This window comes from Haliotis rufescens, unplaced genomic scaffold, assembly GCF_023055435.1.
Source record: "Haliotis rufescens isolate VD_foot unplaced genomic scaffold, xgHalRufe1.0.p SCAF_14, whole genome shotgun sequence".
Classification (NCBI taxonomy): domain Eukaryota; kingdom Metazoa; phylum Mollusca; class Gastropoda; order Lepetellida; family Haliotidae; genus Haliotis; species Haliotis rufescens.
This window is the reverse complement of record NW_025963824.1, coordinates 10,841,894-10,862,712: the sequence shown is the minus strand read 5'-3', so window position 1 is coordinate 10,862,712 and position 20,819 is coordinate 10,841,894. Positions and strand designations below refer to the sequence as shown.

Here is a 20,819-nt window from a genome sequence, read left to right as displayed (position 1 = left end):
TACCAATAATCTTTGCATAAAGCGAACGGGTGAATGTAGTGCCATGTACAGGGAAGTATAAAAATGTTTGAACTGAAATGGAATATATGTGAAGTTTTGCTTACAAGACACCTGAATGAGGTGATGTGTATGTTTGTAGTGATGGTTAGGAAGCTGCAGTTTCAGGCATACTTACCTGGCACAGGCTTAACAGAGATCCGCAAGGCTGTGGGCCCGGGGCGAGACCTTTCCATTGCACATCGGCTTGGTTGACCCCTGCGATCATCCCAAATGTGGACGACTCGGGTGCGCAATTTATAAGTGTGGGGGACTGCGTTCGCGCTCTCCCCTGGAAAAAACAATCAAAAATAGAAATGCCTTTTTTTCATTCTGTTTGTCTATCATGACATGTTCAGTTGTTGTTGTTGTTGTTGTTGTTGTTGTTGTTGTTGTTGTTGTTGTTGTTGATGATGATGTGTTTATTTTGCTGAGTAGCTCCCAAGGAGAAAGATAGGACCCGGAAGGAAACTTGGGTGTTGACATGGAAGTTACCTCCCCTGGGTACCTGGCGCAAGGTGCATGTCTATGCAGCCTAAAATGCAAATAAAGCCATTTCCGTCTCGTTCTTCCTACCAATAATCTTTGCATAAAGCGAACGGGTGAATGTAGTGCCATGTACAGGGAAGTATAAAAATGTTTGAACTGAAATGGAATATATGTGAAGTTTTGCTTACAAGACACCTGAATGAGGTGATGTGTATGTTTGTAGTGATGGTTAGGAAGCTGCAGTTTCAGGCATACTTACCTGGCACAGGCTTAACAGTGATCCGCAAGGCTGTGGGCCCGGGGCGAGACCTTTCCATTGCACATCGGCTTGGTTGACCCCTGCGATCATCCCAAATGTGGACGACTCGGGTGCGCAATTTATAAGTGTGGGGGACTGCGTTCGCGCTCTCCCCTGGAAAAAACAATCAAAAATAGAAATGCCTTTTTTTCATTCTGTTTGTCTATCATGACATGTTCAGTTGTTGTTGTTGTTGTTGTTGTTGTTGTTGTTGATGATGATGTGTTTATTTTGCTGAGTAGCTCCCAAGGAGAAAGATAGGACCCGGAAGGAAACTTGGGTGTTGACATGGAAGTTACCTCCCCTGGGTACCTGGCGCAAGGTGCATGTCTATGCAGCCTAAAATGCAAATAAAGCCATTTCCGTCTCGTTCTTCCTACCAATAATCTTTGCATAAAGCGAACGGGTGAATGTAGTGCCATGTACAGGGAAGTATAAAAATGTTTGAACTGAAATGGAATATATGTGAAGTTTTGCTTACAAGACACCTGAATGAGGTGATGTGTATGTTTGTAGTGATGGTTAGGAAGCTGCAGATTCAGGCATACTTACCTGGCACAGGCTTAACAGTGATCCGCAAGGCTGTGGGCCCGGGGCGAGACCTTTCCATTGCACATCGGCTTGGTTGACCCCTGCGATCATCCCAAATGTGGACGACTCGGGTGCGCAATTTATAAGTGTGGGGGACTGCGTTCGCGCTCTCCCCTGGAAAAAACAATCAAAAATAGAAATGCCTTTTTTCATTCTGTTTGTCTATCATGACATGTTCAGTTGTTGTTGTTGTTGTTGTTGTTGTTGTTGTTGATGATGATGTGTTTATTTTGCTGAGTAGCTCCCAAGGAGAAAGATAGGACCCGGAAGGAAACTTGGGTGTTGACATGGAAGTTACCTCCCCTGGGTACCTGGCGCAAGGTGCATGTCTATGCAGCCTAAAATGCAAATAAAGCCATTTCCGTCTCGTTCTTCCTACCAATAATCTTTGCATAAAGCGAACGGGTGAATGTAGTGCCATGTACAGGGAAGTATAAAAATGTTTGAACTGAAATGGAATATATGTGAAGTTTTGCTTACAAGACACCTGAATGAGGTGATGTGTATGTTTGTAGTGATGGTTAGGAAGCTGCAGATTCAGGCATACTTACCTGGCACAGGCTTAACAGTGATCCGCAAGGCTGTGGGCCCGGGGCGAGACCTTTCCATTGCACATCGGCTTGGTTGACCCCTGCGATCATCCCAAATGTGGACGACTCGGGTGCGCAATTTATAAGTGTGGGGGACTGCGTTCGCGCTCTCCCCTGGAAAAAACAATCAAAAATAGAAATGCCTTTTTTCATTCTGTTTGTCTATCATGACATGTTCAGTTGTTGTTGTTGTTGTTGTTGTTGTTGTTGTTGTTGTTGTTGTTGATGATGATGTGTTTATTTTGCTGAGTAGCTCCCAAGGAGAAAGATAGGACCCGGAAGGAAACTTGGGTGTTGACATGGAAGTTACCTCCCCTGGGTACCTGGCGCAAGGTGCATGTCTATGCAGCCTAAAATGCAAATAAAGCCATTTCCGTCTCGTTCTTCCTACCAATAATCTTTGCATAAAGCGAACGGGTGAATGTAGTGCCATGTACAGGGAAGTATAAAAATGTTTGAACTGAAATGGAATATATGTGAAGTTTTGCTTACAAGACACCTGAATGAGGTGATGTGTATGTTTGTAGTGATGGTTAGGAAGCTGCAGATTCAGGCATACTTACCTGGCACAGGCTTAACAGTGATCCGCAAGGCTGTGGGCCCGGGGCGAGACCTTTCCATTGCACATCGGCTTGGTTGACCCCTGCGATCATCCCAAATGTGGACGACTCGGGTGCGCAATTTATAAGTGTGGGGGACTGCGTTCGCGCTCTCCCCTGGAAAAAACAATCAAAAATAGAAATGCCTTTTTTCATTCTGTTTGTCTATCATGACATGTTCAGTTGTTGTTGTTGTTGTTGTTGTTGATGATGATGTGTTTATTTTGCTGAGTAGCTCCCAAGGAGAAAGATAGGACCCGGAAGGAAACTTGGGTGTTGACATGGAAGTTACCTCCCCTGGGTACCTGGCGCAAGGTGCATGTCTATGCAGCCTAAAATGCAAATAAAGCCATTTCCGTCTCGTTCTTCCTACCAATAATCTTTGCATAAAGCGAACGGGTGAATGTAGTGCCATGTACAGGGAAGTATAAAAATGTTTGAACTGAAATGGAATATATGTGAAGTTTTGCTTACAAGACACCTGAATGAGGTGATGTGTATGTTTGTAGTGATGGTTAGGAAGCTGCAGATTCAGGCATACTTACCTGGCACAGGCTTAACAGTGATCCGCAAGGCTGTGGGCCCGGGGCGAGACCTTTCCATTGCACATCGGCTTGGTTGACCCCTGCGATCATCCCAAATGTGGACGACTCGGGTGCGCAATTTATAAGTGTGGGGGACTGCGTTCGCGCTCTTCCCTGGAAAAAACAATCAAAAATAGAAATGCCTTTTTTCATTCTGTTTGTCTATCATGACATGTTCAGTTGTTGTTGTTGTTGTTGTTGTTGATGATGATGTGTTTATTTTGCTGAGTAGCTCCCAAGGAGAAAGATAGGACCCGGAAGGAAACTTGGGTGTTGACATGGAAGTTACCTCCCCTGGGTACCTGGCGCAAGGTGCATGTCTATGCAGCCTAAAATGCAAATAAAGCCATTTCCGTCTCGTTCTTCCTACCAATAATCTTTGCATAAAGCGAACGGGTGAATGTAGTGCCATGTACAGGGAAGTATAAAAATGTTTGAACTGAAATGGAATATATGTGAAGTTTTGCTTACAAGACACCTGAATGAGGTGATGTGTATGTTTGTAGTGATGGTTAGGAAGCTGCAGATTCAGGCATACTTACCTGGCACAGGCTTAACAGTGATCCGCAAGGCTGTGGGCCCGGGGCGAGACCTTTCCATTGCACATCGGCTTGGTTGACCCCTGCGATCATCCCAAATGTGGACGACTCGGGTGCGCAATTTATAAGTGTGGGGGACTGCGTTCGCGCTCTCCCCTGGAAAAAACAATCAAAAATAGAAATGCCTTTTTTCATTCTGTTTGTCTATCATGACATGTTCAGTTGTTGTTGTTGTTGTTGTTGTTGTTGTTGTTGTTGTTGTTGTTGTTGATGATGATGTGTTTATTTTGCTGAGTATCTCCCAAGGAGAAAGATAGGACCCGGAAGGAAACTTGGGTGTTGACATGGAAGTTACCTCCCCTGGGTACCTGGCGCAAGGTGCATGTCTATGCAGCCTAAAATGCAAATAAAGCCATTTCCGTCTCGTTCTTCCTACCAATAATCTTTGCATAAAGCGAACGGGTGAATGTAGTGCCATGTACAGGGAAGTATAAAAATGTTTGAACTGAAATGGAATATATGTGAAGTTTTGCTTACAAGACACCTGAATGAGGTGATGTGTATGTTTGTAGTGATGGTTAGGAAGCTGCAGTTTCAGGCATACTTACCTGGCACAGGCTTTGCAGCGATCAGCAGGAAAGTATCGAGCAGTAATATATTTTTTCCAAACAGGTCTACGGGCGGGCAGGACATCTTGTCCTTTGTCTTCGGACTCCCCCCATCTCGTATTGTGCATCATGGCAGCCATTATAAGCTCAGGTAATGGCCCCAGGAAATCCGAGACAACACCCAGCATCAGGAGAAGGGTCGTCAAGTTGGATTTTGTTGGCCCGGAACGGTTTTCCGTAACAAGGTACAAGCTCTTCACCTTCCTGTATGGATTCCTTGGAAACAGTATCAATAGACTGACGAGGAGGGATAAAGCCACAGAATGGTTTTTAACTTTGGATTCAGAGGAGTTGGCTGAAGAGCTCCACGAAGAAGGTTTTAAAGAGTTGTCACCAAAATTGAGTGTTTACTTCTCCCTCATCAACAAAGTGAGAACATCTGTGAGAGTTCATTGGCTACCTGAAGAATACGGATGTGCATTTTTGACAAGATTCTTTGCGGACTACGGAAAAGTTATAAATGTGGAGGAAGACGTTAGCAAAGAGGAGTTCGACAAGGGCTGCTTTATGGGATCATATAATGTGCTCTTAGAGATGAACTATGAAGACATTGCTTTGATCCCTCACCTTGTGAATATCACTGGACGAAGTAGTGCCTTTCCTTTATTGTTCACATTGGCCGGAAGAACCCCCCTTTGTCTGAAATGTCATGAGGTAGGACATGTCAGAAAGGAATGTTCAGGGAGTGCTAAGATGCAAGCACCAGTTACCTCCTATCGGCCTGCCCGGAAATCATACTCTGAAGCAGTGACTAACAATAAACAGGCAAGCACCTTTAGAGATGATGAAGAAGAAATTGAGAAGGAGATGAAGGAGATGGAGGAAGCAGCAGCAAGGGAGGATTGGTCACTTCAGAACCCAACAGAGGAGAAGGAGAAGGAGAAGGGGACTCAGCCTCCAGATGAAGAACCCATTCAGACAGGGCCAGTTCACACTGGGTCTTCAGAACATGTGCCAGTAATTCAGGTTCCATGCGACCAGCCAACACCGGATTCCAAAATGGACACTGATATCCCAGAAGGACATAGAAAACGACCGTTGTCTCCTAGTAGACACAATTACTCAGCAGCTAAAATGGTCAAGGACACCATGGAGGACGTACACAGAAGAGAACAATTAAACTGGGGGATGACTGCGCCTGGAAAGGATATAGACACAGACTCAACCGGAAGTCCGGGCAGTGTTACCACTTGATACCAGTTTTGTGTTTTGTGATTCTATGTTGACGATATGCAAACGCCCCCGGACAATGATTCTGAATATTGGATACTGTATTGACGGCTCTGAGCCGGGATTCTATAGTGCGGTACGTATATTAAAATCATGTATATATTTTGTTGTTAACTATCGATATATGCAATTTTATATGAAGGGGGGGCTTCATGTTATGTATATACGTTTGAGTCAGTTTTAGTACTCTCATATCACTAAAAATGTATAAATTTGCAACAATAAATTGTGCGGGGATGAGGGGCTTGACCAGAAGGCGTGTGTTATGTGAAGAATGGAAGAGAATGAATGTGGACATTTTATTTATACAAGAAAGTCATGTGGCAAGTGTGAAAGAAGGAGAGACTGTAGAGAAAGAATTTGGATGTAAAGCCTTCTGGAGTTTTGGGACAGGTAATGCACGTGGGGTTGGTATCTTACTCTCAGAAAAGTTAAATTATAAAATTGTTAAATTTCATTATGATTTTGATGGCAGGCTCTTTGTTTTAGATATTGATATTGATAATAATTCGTTTAGATTCATAAACGTATATGCTCCTAATTATTATACAGATAGGCGGGATTTCCTGTTATCATTAGAACATTACTTTGTTACTCGTCGCCTTGTTGTTCTCGGGGGAGATTTTAATTTCGTTTTATCAACTGTTCTAGATAAAGTGGGGGGGAACCCAAAATGTGGTACAGGGGGGGCAACGATTCTAAATCGTTATCAAAATTTATACAAATTAATAGACCCTTTTCGGGAATTATATAAAACTAAAGTTATGACAACATGGCGAGGTGGAAATGTTAGCTGTCGGCTAGATCGATTTTATATCTCTGCTCCATTAATACCGGCTGTCAAAAGTTGTGATGTTCAGCCATGTTCCATTTCTGATCACGATTATTGTGTTCTAGGTTTGGAGGTTGTTGATTGCATCTCTGTAGGACCTGGTTATTGGAAAGTTAATAATTCCTTGCTCAAAGACAAATCATTTGTGTCGGAATTTCAGAAATTTTGGGAATGTTTACATGTTCAGACTGATTTGTCTCTTTCGGACTGGGATAGCTTTAAAGCTCAAATTAAAACTTTTGTTTTGGGGTATGGAAAAAAGTCAGCTGCCAATAAAAGACAGATTTTACAGCAGCTTCAAAGGCGATACAGAGATCTGCTAACTGCAGAAAGTCAGAGGCCTGGGGAGTATGTAGAGCAGTTAAAAGCGGTCAAATCACAACTTTATGACTTTCATTATGATAAGGTACAAGGAAGTGCAATCCGCTCCAGAGTGCAAGTCTTAGAAAATAATGAACAACCATCTAAACATTTCTTAAAGTCGGAATTTAAGCGCTCTGGAGATAAAATCATTCGTGTTTTGGAGAATGGTTCAGAAATCTATGACAAAAATGATTCTATTCGTAACTATTGCAGGGAGTTCTATGAAAACTTATATACCCCTGAGGAAATTGATGATTTTTACTGTTCAGAATTCATTGAGGACTTGCCTTTCTTGGATAGTGCTTCAGCTGATAGTCTGGAGGGAGCTGTGACAAAAGAGGAGATTTTATTGTCTTTAAAAGGGATGGATAACAATAAAGCCCCAGGGTTGGATGGTTTAAGTAAAGAGTTTTACATAACGTTTTGGCCACTATTTCAAGATATTTTTGTACACATTTATAATTTATCAATAAAATTGGGTACTCTTAGCAATTCACAAAAACTAGGATGTATCTCTTTGTTATGTAAGGACCCTAAAAATCCTCAATTGTTACGAAATTGGCGCCCTATTAGTCTGTTAAATGTAGATTACAAAATATTATCTAGAGTTGTACAAAACCGGTTGTCATCAGTTATTGCTGAGATCGTGCATCCTGATCAGACATGTTCTATCAGAGGCCGATCAATAGCAGACAACATACATCTTCTACGAAATGTAGTAGATTATGTGGAGCAAAAAGGAGATTCTGTGGCCTTCGTTTGTCTTGATCAAGAGAAGGCTTTTGATCGGGTAAATCATGAATTCATGTTCAAGGCCTTACATCAGTATGGGTTTGGTCCAGAGTTTATCAACCTGGTCAGCCTGTTATACAATAATGTACAAAGTACAGTGTTGGTTAATGGTAATCTCTCGGATACATTCCCCGTTAGGAGGGGGGTCAGGCAAGGCTGCAGCCTAAGCCCATTGTTATATGTTTTAGTTTTTGAACCTTTTGCCATTAAAGTAAGGAATGATAAATTAATCAAGGGCATAAAAATCCCCGGTGTTAACGAAGAAGCCAAAATATCAGCCTATGCTGATGACGGGACTGGTATTTGTGTGAATGAGAGGAGTGTCAGACGTTTACTTCAAGTGAGTGAGTGGTATGCTCGTGGTACTGGTGCTCGTTTGAACATGGCTAAAACCAAAGCCATATCTTTTGGGAAATGGTGTTCTTCGGCCGACCACCCTTTTGGTATATCATGGCCCGACTCATGTAAAATTTTGGGGGTAGTTTTTGGTAAGAATGTCACTTCTGATGATAATTGGAACAAAATTTTAACCAAATTCCACGGGGTTCTAAATTTTGCATTTAAAGACAGATTTTTATCAGTGTATGGTAAATCTGTAATCTGTAACGTCATGGCCATGTCGAAGTTGTGGTATGTTGCATCTGTATTGCACATGCCCAAGCACTTTGTTGATATTTTCACACGAGTAGCATTTGACTTTTTTTGGGAATCCCATCTATTTGAACCTCTCTCTAGGACTATCTTATATAATAATATAGATGTTGGAGGTGTTAACTTTCCCCATATTCCTTCTCGTCTGCATGCTTTACGTCTTTACCATTTATATAAAATCATTAATAATAGTCAGTGTAAATATTCCTGTTTTGCGCTCTACTGGATTGGCTTTTCACTGAAGCATATCAAACCTGAATTCGCTTCAAATTTAAAGCCACACTCTGCATATATCCCTCCCTATTACAAAAAAGTGTTAGACTCATATAGATATTTTAATTCGTTATATCCTGATTATGATTGGAGTGTCCCTGTAAAAAGTGGTGTATTTTATAAACTGTTGATTGCCCATGTATGTACAGAGCCTGCTATCTTTAAATATTTTTCTAATGTACAATTTAAATCTGCCTTCACATTGCTCAACGACTCATTCATAGATCCCCTTGTTAAAAATTTATCCTGGCGTCTTCTTCATGACATTGTCCCAACTAACTTTACTCTTTTTTGCAAACGACATTCCCTCATAAAAAAATGTACTTTTTGCAATGAAAATGAGTCTGTTGAGCATCTATTTTACAATTGTAATATGGTCTCTACTTTGTGGAATATCGTCAGCAAATGGGTTTTGGATTTATCTTTTGGCTTGATGGATTTAAATGCTAATAAGATTAGGTTTAATCAGTTATCCTTTTGTCATTGCAAATATCGGAAAAGCGTCATGGTGTACCTGGTGTGTTTGGCCAAGCATCAGATTTGGGTTGATAGGTGTCATGTAAAAAATGGTAGGAAAGGGGTGACAAAGGAAAGTATTGTCGCCCATTTTTTGGAAAGGTTACGATTTCGTATCGTAGTTGACAAAGCCCGTTTGCCTGACAATTTATTTAATCTTTACTGGGTGCAGTGTTCATTGTTCTGCACCGTCAACAATAACAAGGTGGAATTTACATTTTAATTGATAACTATAAAGACTGTTTATGAAGAATATCATATATATTATTATATTATTGTATGTACTTTCCACCTTTAGTTTTGTAATCACCCCGACATTATAGTCTACCATCCCATGTGAAAATAGGTTATATGGATAGACTATTAGGACCCAGGCACCTTTTCTTTTAATCATCATTCCTTTCTTCATCGCCATTTTCATTTAAAGTATGTTTTATCATGTCCATTGCTATCCTTCAAGGTGCCTGGGGAGCATTGTTCTTCGGGCCATTTAAATGTAAATAAACTTTATTAAAAACAAAAAAAAAAAAAAAAAAAAAAAAAAAACAAGGCTGTGGGCCCGGGGCGAGACCTTTCCATTGCACATCGGCTTGGTTGACCCCTGCGATCATCCCAAATGTGGACGACTCGGGTGCGCAATTTATAAGTGTGGGGGACTGCGTTCGCGCTCTCCCCTGGAAAAAACAATCAAAAATAGAAATGCCTTTTTTCATTCTGTTTGTCTATCATGACATGTTCAGTTGTTGTTGTTGTTGTTGTTGTTGTTGTTGTTGTTGTTGTTGTTGTTGTTGTTGTTGTTGTTGATGATGATGTGTTTATTTTGCTGAGTAGCTCCCAAGGAGAAAGATAGGACCCGGAAGGAAACTTGGGTGTTGACATGGAAGTTACCTCCCCTGGGTACCTGGCGCAAGGTGCATGTCTATGCAGCCTAAAATGCAAATAAAGCCATTTCCGTCTCGTTCTTCCTACCAATAATCTTTGCATAAAGCGAACGGGTGAATGTAGTGCCATGTACAGGGAAGTATAAAAATGTTTGAACTGAAATGGAATATATGTGAAGTTTTGCTTACAAGACACCTGAATGAGGTGATGTGTATGTTTGTAGTGATGGTTAGGAAGCTGCAGTTTCAGGCATACTTACCTGGCACAGGCTTTGCAGCGATCAGCAGGAAAGTATCGAGCAGTAATATATTTTTTCCAAACAGGTCTACGGGCGGGCAGGACATCTTGTCCTTTGTCTTCGGACTCCCCCCATCTCGTATTGTGCATCATGGCAGCCATTATAAGCTCAGGTAATGGCCCCAGGAAATCCGAGACAACACCCAGCATCAGGAGAAGGGTCGTCAAGTTGGATTTTGTTGGCCCGGAACGGTTTTCCGTAACAAGGTACAAGCTCTTCACCTTCCTGTATGGATTCCTTGGAAACAGTATCAATAGACTGACGAGGAGGGATAAAGCCACAGAATGGTTTTTAACTTTGGATTCAGAGGAGTTGGCTGAAGAGCTCCACGAAGAAGGTTTTAAAGAGTTGTCACCAAAATTGAGTGTTTACTTCTCCCTCATCAACAAAGTGAGAACATCTGTGAGAGTTCATTGGCTACCTGAAGAATACGGATGTGCATTTTTGACAAGATTCTTTGCGGACTACGGAAAAGTTATAAATGTGGAGGAAGACGTTAGCAAAGAGGAGTTCGACAAGGGCTGCTTTATGGGATCATATAATGTGCTCTTAGAGATGAACTATGAAGACATTGCTTTGATCCCTCACCTTGTGAATATCACTGGACGAAGTAGTGCCTTTCCTTTATTGTTCACATTGGCCGGAAGAACCCCCCTTTGTCTGAAATGTCATGAGGTAGGACATGTCAGAAAGGAATGTTCAGGGAGTGCTAAGATGCAAGCACCAGTTACCTCCTATCGGCCTGCCCGGAAATCATACTCTGAAGCAGTGACTAACAATAAACAGGCAAGCACCTTTAGAGATGATGAAGAAGAAATTGAGAAGGAGATGAAGGAGATGGAGGAAGCAGCAGCAAGGGAGGATTGGTCACTTCAGAACCCAACAGAGGAGAAGGAGAAGGAGAAGGGGACTCAGCCTCCAGATGAAGAACCCATTCAGACAGGGCCAGTTCACACTGGGTCTTCAGAACATGTGCCAGTAATTCAGGTTCCATGCGACCAGCCAACACCGGATTCCAAAATGGACACTGATATCCCAGAAGGACATAGAAAACGACCGTTGTCTCCTAGTAGACACAATTACTCAGCAGCTAAAATGGTCAAGGACACCATGGAGGACGTACACAGAAGAGAACAATTAAACTGGGGGATGACTGCGCCTGGAAAGGATATAGACACAGACTCAACCGGAAGTCCGGGCAGTGTTACCACTTGATACCAGTTTTGTGTTTTGTGATTCTATGTTGACGATATGCAAACGCCCCCGGACAATGATTCTGAATATTGGATACTGTATTGACGGCTCTGAGCCGGGATTCTATAGTGCGGTACGTATATTAAAATCATGTATATATTTTGTTGTTAACTATCGATATATGCAATTTTATATGAAGGGGGGGCTTCATGTTATGTATATACGTTTGAGTCAGTTTTAGTACTCTCATATCACTAAAAATGTATAAATTTGCAACAATAAATTGTGCGGGGATGAGGGGCTTGACCAGAAGGCGTGTGTTATGTGAAGAATGGAAGAGAATGAATGTGGACATTTTATTTATACAAGAAAGTCATGTGGCAAGTGTGAAAGAAGGAGAGACTGTAGAGAAAGAATTTGGATGTAAAGCCTTCTGGAGTTTTGGGACAGGTAATGCACGTGGGGTTGGTATCTTACTCTCAGAAAAGTTAAATTATAAAATTGTTAAATTTCATTATGATTTTGATGGCAGGCTCTTTGTTTTAGATATTGATATTGATAATAATTCGTTTAGATTCATAAACGTATATGCTCCTAATTATTATACAGATAGGCGGGATTTCCTGTTATCATTAGAACATTACTTTGTTACTCGTCGCCTTGTTGTTCTCGGGGGAGATTTTAATTTCGTTTTATCAACTGTTCTAGATAAAGTGGGGGGGAACCCAAAATGTGGTACAGGGGGGGCAACGATTCTAAATCGTTATCAAAATTTATACAAATTAATAGACCCTTTTCGGGAATTATATAAAACTAAAGTTATGACAACATGGCGAGGTGGAAATGTTAGCTGTCGGCTAGATCGATTTTATATCTCTGCTCCATTAATACCGGCTGTCAAAAGTTGTGATGTTCAGCCATGTTCCATTTCTGATCACGATTATTGTGTTCTAGGTTTGGAGGTTGTTGATTGCATCTCTGTAGGACCTGGTTATTGGAAATTTAATAATTCCTTGCTCAAAGACAAATCATTTGTGTCGGAATTTCAGAAATTTTGGGAATGTTTACATGTTCAGACTGATTTGTCTCTTTCGGACTGGGATAGCTTTAAAGCTCAAATTAAAACTTTTGTTTTGGGGTATGGAAAAAAGTCAGCTGCCAATAAAAGACAGATTTTACAGCAGCTTCAAAGGCGATACAGAGATCTGCTAACTGCAGAAAGTCAGAGGCCTGGGGAGTATGTAGAGCAGTTAAAAGCGGTCAAATCACAACTTTATGACTTTCATTATGATAAGGTACAAGGAAGTGCAATCCGCTCCAGAGTGCAAGTCTTAGAAAATAATGAACAACCATCTAAACATTTCTTAAAGTCGGAATTTAAGCGCTCTGGAGATAAAATCATTCGTGTTTTGGAGAATGGTTCAGAAATCTATGACAAAAATGATTCTATTCGTAACTATTGCAGGGAGTTCTATGAAAACTTATATACCCCTGAGGAAATTGATGATTTTTACTGTTCAGAATTCATTGAGGACTTGCCTTTCTTGGATAGTGCTTCAGCTGATAGTCTGGAGGGAGCTGTGACAAAAGAGGAGATTTTATTGTCTTTAAAAGGGATGGATAACAATAAAGCCCCAGGGTTGGATGGTTTAAGTAAAGAGTTTTACATAACGTTTTGGCCACTATTTCAAGATATTTTTGTACACATTTATAATTTATCAATAAAATTGGGTACTCTTAGCAATTCACAAAAACTAGGATGTATCTCTCTGTTATGTAAGGACCCTAAAAATCCTCAATTGTTACGAAATTGGCGCCCTATTAGTCTGTTAAATGTAGATTACAAAATATTATCTAGAGTTGTACAAAACCGGTTGTCATCAGTTATTGCTGAGATCGTGCATCCTGATCAGACATGTTCTATCAGAGGCCGATCAATAGCAGACAACATACATCTTCTACGAAATGTAGTAGATTATGTGGAGCAAAAAGGAGATTCTGTGGCCTTCGTTTGTCTTGATCAAGAGAAGGCTTTTGATCGGGTAAATCATGAATTCATGTTCAAGGCCTTACATCAGTATGGGTTTGGTCCAGAGTTTATCAACCTGGTCAGCCTGTTATACAATAATGTACAAAGTACAGTGTTGGTTAATGGTAATCTCTCGGATACATTCCCCGTTAGGAGGGGGGTCAGGCAAGGCTGCAGCCTAAGCCCATTGTTATATGTTTTAGTTTTTGAACCTTTTGCCATTAAAGTAAGGAATGATAAATTAATCAAGGGCATAAAAATCCCCGGTGTTAACGAAGAAGCCAAAATATCAGCCTATGCTGATGACGGGACTGGTATTTGTGTGAATGAGAGGAGTGTCAGACGTTTACTTCAAGTGAGTGAGTGGTATGCTCGTGGTACTGGTGCTCGTTTGAACATGGCTAAAACCAAAGCCATATCTTTTGGGAAATGGTGTTCTTCGGCCGACCACCCTTTTGGTATATCATGGCCCGACTCATGTAAAATTTTGGGGGTAGTTTTTGGTAAGAATGTCACTTCTGATGATAATTGGAACAAAATTTTAACCAAATTCCACGGGGTTCTAAATTTTGCATTTAAAGACAGATTTTTATCAGTGTATGGTAAATCTGTAATCTGTAACGTCATGGCCATGTCGAAGTTGTGGTATGTTGCATCTGTATTGCACATGCCCAAGCACTTTGTTGATATTTTCACACGAGTAGCATTTGACTTTTTTTGGGAATCCCATCTATTTGAACCTCTCTCTAGGACTATCTTATATAATAATATAGATGTTGGAGGTGTTAACTTTCCCCATATTCCTTCTCGTCTGCATGCTTTACGTCTTTACCATTTATATAAAATCATTAATAATAGTCAGTGTAAATATTCCTGTTTTGCGCTCTACTGGATTGGCTTTTCACTGAAGCATATCAAACCTGAATTCGCTTCAAATTTAAAGCCACACTCTGCATATATCCCTCCCTATTACAAAAAAGTGTTAGACTCATATAGATATTTTAATTCGTTATATCCTGATTATGATTGGAGTGTCCCTGTAAAAAGTGGTGTATTTTATAAACTGTTGATTGCCCATGTATGTACAGAGCCTGCTATCTTTAAATATTTTTCTAATGTACAATTTAAATCTGCCTTCACATTGCTCAACGACTCATTCATAGATCCCCTTGTTAAAAATTTATCCTGGCGTCTTCTTCATGACATTGTCCCAACTAACTTTACTCTTTTTTGCAAACGACATTCCCTCATAAAAAAATGTACTTTTTGCAATGAAAATGAGTCTGTTGAGCATCTATTTTACAATTGTAATATGGTCTCTACTTTGTGGAATATCGTCAGCAAATGGGTTTTGGATTTATCTTTTGGCTTGATGGATTTAAATGCTAATAAGATTAGGTTTAATCAGTTATCCTTTTGTCATTGCAAATATCGGAAAAGCGTCATGGTGTACCTGGTGTGTTTGGCCAAGCATCAGATTTGGGTTGATAGGTGTCATGTAAAAAATGGTAGGAAAGGGGTGACAAAGGAAAGTATTGTCGCCCATTTTTTGGAAAGGTTACGATTTCGTATCGTAGTTGACAAAGCCCGTTTGCCTGACAATTTATTTAATCTTTACTGGGTGCAGTGTTCATTGTTCTGCACCGTCAACAATAACAAGGTGGAATTTACATTTTAATTGATAACTATAAAGACTGTTTATGAAGAATATCATATATATTATTATATTATTGTATGTACTTTCCACCTTTAGTTTTGTAATCACCCCGACATTATAGTCTACCATCCCATGTGAAAATAGGTTATATGGATAGACTATTAGGACCCAGGCACCTTTTCTTTTAATCATCATTCCTTTCTTCATCGCCATTTTCATTTAAAGTATGTTTTATCATGTCCATTGCTATCCTTCAAGGTGCCTGGGGAGCATTGTTCTTCGGGCCATTTAAATGTAAATAAACTTTATTAAAAACAAAAAAAAAAAAAAAAAAAAAAAAAAAACAAGGCTGTGGGCCCGGGGCGAGACCTTTCCATTGCACATCGGCTTGGTTGACCCCTGCGATCATCCCAAATGTGGACGACTCGGGTGCGCAATTTATAAGTGTGGGGGACTGCGTTCGCGCTCTCCCCTGGAAAAAACAATCAAAAATAGAAATGCCTTTTTTCATTCTGTTTGTCTATCATGACATGTTCAGTTGTTGTTGTTGTTGTTGTTGTTGTTGTTGTTGTTGTTGTTGTTGTTGTTGTTGTTGATGATGATGTGTTTATTTTGCTGAGTAGCTCCCAAGGAGAAAGATAGGACCCGGAAGGAAACTTGGGTGTTGACATGGAAGTTACCTCCCCTGGGTACCTGGCGCAAGGTGCATGTCTATGCAGCCTAAAATGCAAATAAAGCCATTTCCGTCTCGTTCTTCCTACCAATAATCTTTGCATAAAGCGAACGGGTGAATGTAGTGCCATGTACAGGGAAGTATAAAAATGTTTGAACTGAAATGGAATATATGTGAAGTTTTGCTTACAAGACACCTGAATGAGGTGATGTGTATGTTTGTAGTGATGGTTAGGAAGCTGCAGTTTCAGGCATACTTACCTGGCACAGGCTTTGCAGCGATCAGCAGGAAAGTATCGAGCAGTAATATATTTTTTCCAAACAGGTCTACGGGCGGGCAGGACATCTTGTCCTTTGTCTTCGGACTCCCCCCATCTCGTATTGTGCATCATGGCAGCCATTATAAGCTCAGGTAATGGCCCCAGGAAATCCGAGACAACACCCAGCATCAGGAGAAGGGTCGTCAAGTTGGATTTTGTTGGCCCGGAACGGTTTTCCGTAACAAGGTACAAGCTCTTCACCTTCCTGTATGGATTCCTTGGAAACAGTATCAATAGACTGACGAGGAGGGATAAAGCCACAGAATGGTTTTTAACTTTGGATTCAGAGGAGTTGGCTGAAGAGCTCCACGAAGAAGGTTTTAAAGAGTTGTCACCAAAATTGAGTGTTTACTTCTCCCTCATCAACAAAGTGAGAACATCTGTGAGAGTTCATTGGCTACCTGAAGAATACGGATGTGCATTTTTGACAAGATTCTTTGCGGACTACGGAAAAGTTATAAATGTGGAGGAAGACGTTAGCAAAGAGGAGTTCGACAAGGGCTGCTTTATGGGATCATATAATGTGCTCTTAGAGATGAACTATGAAGACATTGCTTTGATCCCTCACCTTGTGAATATCACTGGACGAAGTAGTGCCTTTCCTTTATTGTTCACATTGGCCGGAAGAACCCCCCTTTGTCTGAAATGTCATGAGGTAGGACATGTCAGAAAGGAATGTTCAGGGAGTGCTAAGATGCAAGCACCAGTTACCTCCTATCGGCCTGCCCGGAAATCATACTCTGAAGCAGTGACTAACAATAAACAGGCAAGCACCTTTAGAGATGATGAAGAAGAAATTGAGAAGGAGATGAAGGAGATGGAGGAAGCAGCAGCAAGGGAGGATTGGTCACTTCAGAACCCAACAGAGGAGAAGGAGAAGGAGAAGGGGACTCAGCCTCCAGATGAAGAACCCATTCAGACAGGGCCAGTTCACACTGGGTCTTCAGAACATGTGCCAGTAATTCAGGTTCCATGCGACCAGCCAACACCGGATTCCAAAATGGACACTGATATCCCAGAAGGACATAGAAAACGACCGTTGTCTCCTAGTAGACACAATTACTCAGCAGCTAAAATGGTCAAGGACACCATGGAGGACGTACACAGAAGAGAACAATTAAACTGGGGGATGACTGCGCCTGGAAAGGATATAGACACAGACTCAACCGGAAGTCCGGGCAGTGTTACCACTTGATACCAGTTTTGTGTTTTGTGATTCTATGTTGACGATATGCAAACGCCCCCGGACAATGATTCTGAATATTGGATACTGTATTGACGGCTCTGAGCCGGGATTCTATAGTGCGGTACGTATATTAAAATCATGTATATATTTTGTTGTTAACTATCGATATATGCAATTTTATATGAAGGGGGGGCTTCATGTTATGTATATACGTTTGAGTCAGTTTTAGTACTCTCATATCACTAAAAATGTATAAATTTGCAACAATAAATTGTGCGGGGATGAGGGGCTTGACCAGAAGGCGTGTGTTATGTGAAGAATGGAAGAGAATGAATGTGGACATTTTATTTATACAAGAAAGTCATGTGGCAAGTGTGAAAGAAGGAGAGACTGTAGAGAAAGAATTTGGATGTAAAGCCTTCTGGAGTTTTGGGACAGGTAATGCACGTGGGGTTGGTATCTTACTCTCAGAAAAGTTAAATTATAAAATTGTTAAATTTCATTATGATTTTGATGGCAGGCTCTTTGTTTTAGATATTGATATTGATAATAATTCGTTTAGATTCATAAACGTATATGCTCCTAATTATTATACAGATAGGCGGGATTTCCTGTTATCATTAGAACATTACTTTGTTACTCGTCGCCTTGTTGTTCTCGGGGGAGATTTTAATTTCGTTTTATCAACTGTTCTAGATAAAGTGGGGGGGAACCCAAAATGTGGTACAGGGGGGGCAACGATTCTAAATCGTTATCAAAATTTATACAAATTAATAGACCCTTTTCGGGAATTATATAAAACTAAAGTTATGACAACATGGCGAGGTGGAAATGTTAGCTGTCGGCTAGATCGATTTTATATCTCTGCTCCATTAATACCGGCTGTCAAAAGTTGTGATGTTCAGCCATGTTCCATTTCTGATCACGATTATTGTGTTCTAGGTTTGGAGGTTGTTGATTGCATCTCTGTAGGACCTGGTTATTGGAAATTTAATAATTCCTTGCTCAAAGACAAATCATTTGTGTCGGAATTTCAGAAATTTTGGGAATGTTTACATGTTCAGACTGATTTGTCTCTTTCGGACTGGGATAGCTTTAAAGCTCAAATTAAAACTTTTGTTTTGGGGTATGGAAAAAAGTCAGCTGCCAATAAAAGACAGATTTTACAGCAGCTTCAAAGGCGATACAGAGATCTGCTAACTGCAGAAAGTCAGAGGCCTGGGGAGTATGTAGAGCAGTTAAAAGCGGTCAAATCACAACTTTATGACTTTCATTATGATAAGGTACAAGGAAGTGCAATCCGCTCCAGAGTGCAAGTCTTAGAAAATAATGAACAACCATCTAAACATTTCTTAAAGTCGGAATTTAAGCGCTCTGGAGATAAAATCATTCGTGTTTTGGAGAATGGTTCAGAAATCTATGACAAAAATGATTCTATTCGTAACTATTGCAGGGAGTTCTATGAAAACTTATATACCCCTGAGGAAATTGATGATTTTTACTGTTCAGAATTCATTGAGGACTTGCCTTTCTTGGATAGTGCTTCAGCTGATAGTCTGGAGGGAGCTGTGACAAAAGAGGAGATTTTATTGTCTTTAAAAGGGATGGATAACAATAAAGCCCCAGGGTTGGATGGTTTAAGTAAAGAGTTTTACATAACGTTTTGGCCACTATTTCAAGATATTTTTGTACACATTTATAATTTATCAATAAAATTGGGTACTCTTAGCAATTCACAAAAACTAGGATGTATCTCTCTGTTATGTAAGGACCCTAAAAATCCTCAATTGTTACGAAATTGGCGCCCTATTAGTCTGTTAAATGTAGATTACAAAATATTATCTAGAGTTGTACAAAACCGGTTGTCATCAGTTATTGCTGAGATCGTGCATCCTGATCAGACATGTTCTATCAGAGGCCGATCAATAGCAGACAACATACATCTTCTACGAAATGTAGTAGATTATGTGGAGCAAAAAGGAGATTCTGTGGCCTTCGTTTGTCTTGATCAAGAGAAGGCTTTTGATCGGGTAAATCATGAATTCATGTTCAAGGCCTTACATCAGTATGGGTTTGGTCCAGAGTTTATCAACCTGGTCAGCCTGTTATACAATAATGTACAAAGTACAGTGTTGGTTAATGGTAATCTCTCGGATACATTCCCCGTTAGGAGGGGGGTCAGGCAAGGCTGCAGCCTAAGCCCATTGTTATATGTTTTAGTTTTTGAACCTTTTGCCATTAAAGTAAGGAATGATAAATTAATCAAGGGCATAAAAATCCCCGGTGTTAACGAAGAAGCCAAAATATCAGCCTATGCTGATGACGGGACTGGTATTTGTGTGAATGAGAGGAGTGTCAGACGTTTACTTCAAGTGAGTGAGTGGTATGCTCGTGGTACTGGTGCTCGTTTGAACATGGCTAAAACCAAAGCCATATCTTTTGGGAAATGGTGTTCTTCGGCCGACCACCCTTTTGGTATATCATGGCCCGACTCATGTAAAATTTTGGGGGTAGTTTTTGGTAAGAATGTCACTTCTGATGATAATTGGAACAAAATTTTAACCAAATTCCACGGGGTTCTAAATTTTGCATTTAAAGACAGATTTTTATCAGTGTATGGTAAATCTGTAATCTGTAACGTCATGGCCATGTCGAAGTTGTGGTATGTTGCATCTGTATTGCACATGCCCAAGCACTTTGTTGATATTTTCACACGAGTAGCATTTGACTTTTTTTGGGAATCCCATCTATTTGAACCTCTCTCTAGGACTATCTTATATAATAATATAGATGTTGGAGGTGTTAACTTTCCCCATATTCCTTCTCGTCTGCATGCTTTACGTCTTTACCATTTATATAAAATCATTAATAATAGTCAGTGTAAATATTCCTGTTTTGCGCTCTACTGGATTGGCTTTTCACTGAAGCATATCAAACCTGAATTCGCTTCAAATTTAAAGCCACACTCTGCATATATCCCTCCCTATTACAAAAAAGTGTTAGACTCATATAGATATTTTAATTCGTTATATCCTGATTATGATTGGAGTGTCCCTGTAAAAAGTGGTGTATTTTATAAACTGTTGATTGCCCATGTATGTACAGAGCCTGCTATCTTTAAATATTTTTCTAATGTACAATTTAAATCTGCCTTCACATTGCTCAACGACTCATTCATAGATCCCCTTGTTAAAAATTTATCCTGGCGTCTTCTTCATGACATTGTCCCAACTAACTTTACTCTTTTTTGCAAACGACATTCCCTCATAAAAAAATGTACTTTTTGCAATGAAAATGAGTCTGTTGAGCATCTATTTTACAATTGTAATATGGTCTCTACTTTGTGGAATATCGTCAGCAAATGGGTTTTGGATTTATCTTTTGGCTTGATGGATTTAAATGCTAATAAGATTAGGTTTAATCAGTTATCCTTTTGTCATTGCAAATATCGGAAAAGCGTCATGGTGTACCTGGTGTGTTTGGCCAAGCATCAGATTTGGGTTGATAGGTGTCATGTAAAAAATGGTAGG

At 40.3% G+C, this 20,819-nt stretch overlaps 7 non-coding genes and 2 pseudogenes across 7 annotated transcripts; all 9 read left to right on the top strand.

Moving 5' to 3' along the window:
• The first annotated feature begins 167 nt into the window (after positions 1-167).
• LOC125379573 lies at positions 168-331 on the top strand. Its single transcript, XR_007220932.1, has one exon. It is a non-coding gene; the product is annotated as a U1 spliceosomal RNA (small nuclear RNA).
• Positions 332-776: 445 nt separating this feature from the next.
• Positions 777-940, top strand: LOC125379406. The gene has a single exon (XR_007220766.1). It is a non-coding gene; the product is annotated as a U1 spliceosomal RNA (small nuclear RNA).
• A 427-nt stretch (positions 941-1,367) lies between these two features.
• Positions 1,368-1,531, top strand: LOC125379405. Its single transcript, XR_007220765.1, has one exon. It is a non-coding gene; the product is annotated as a U1 spliceosomal RNA (small nuclear RNA).
• A 426-nt stretch (positions 1,532-1,957) lies between these two features.
• Positions 1,958-2,121, top strand: LOC124120763. Its single transcript, XR_006858888.1, has one exon. It is a non-coding gene; the product is annotated as a U1 spliceosomal RNA (small nuclear RNA).
• Positions 2,122-2,559: 438 nt separating this feature from the next.
• LOC124120764 lies at positions 2,560-2,723 on the top strand. Its single transcript, XR_006858889.2, has one exon. It is a non-coding gene; the product is annotated as a U1 spliceosomal RNA (small nuclear RNA).
• Positions 2,724-3,140: 417 nt separating this feature from the next.
• On the top strand, positions 3,141-3,304 carry LOC125379564. Its single transcript, XR_007220923.1, has one exon. It is a non-coding gene; the product is annotated as a U1 spliceosomal RNA (small nuclear RNA).
• A 417-nt stretch (positions 3,305-3,721) lies between these two features.
• Positions 3,722-3,885, top strand: LOC125379404. Its single transcript, XR_007220764.1, has one exon. It is a non-coding gene; the product is annotated as a U1 spliceosomal RNA (small nuclear RNA).
• Positions 3,886-9,590: 5,705 nt separating this feature from the next.
• Positions 9,591-9,728, top strand: LOC124120758 (annotated as a pseudogene).
• A 5,720-nt stretch (positions 9,729-15,448) lies between these two features.
• On the top strand, positions 15,449-15,586 carry LOC125379588 (annotated as a pseudogene).
• The last annotated feature ends 5,233 nt before the right edge of the window (positions 15,587-20,819 follow it).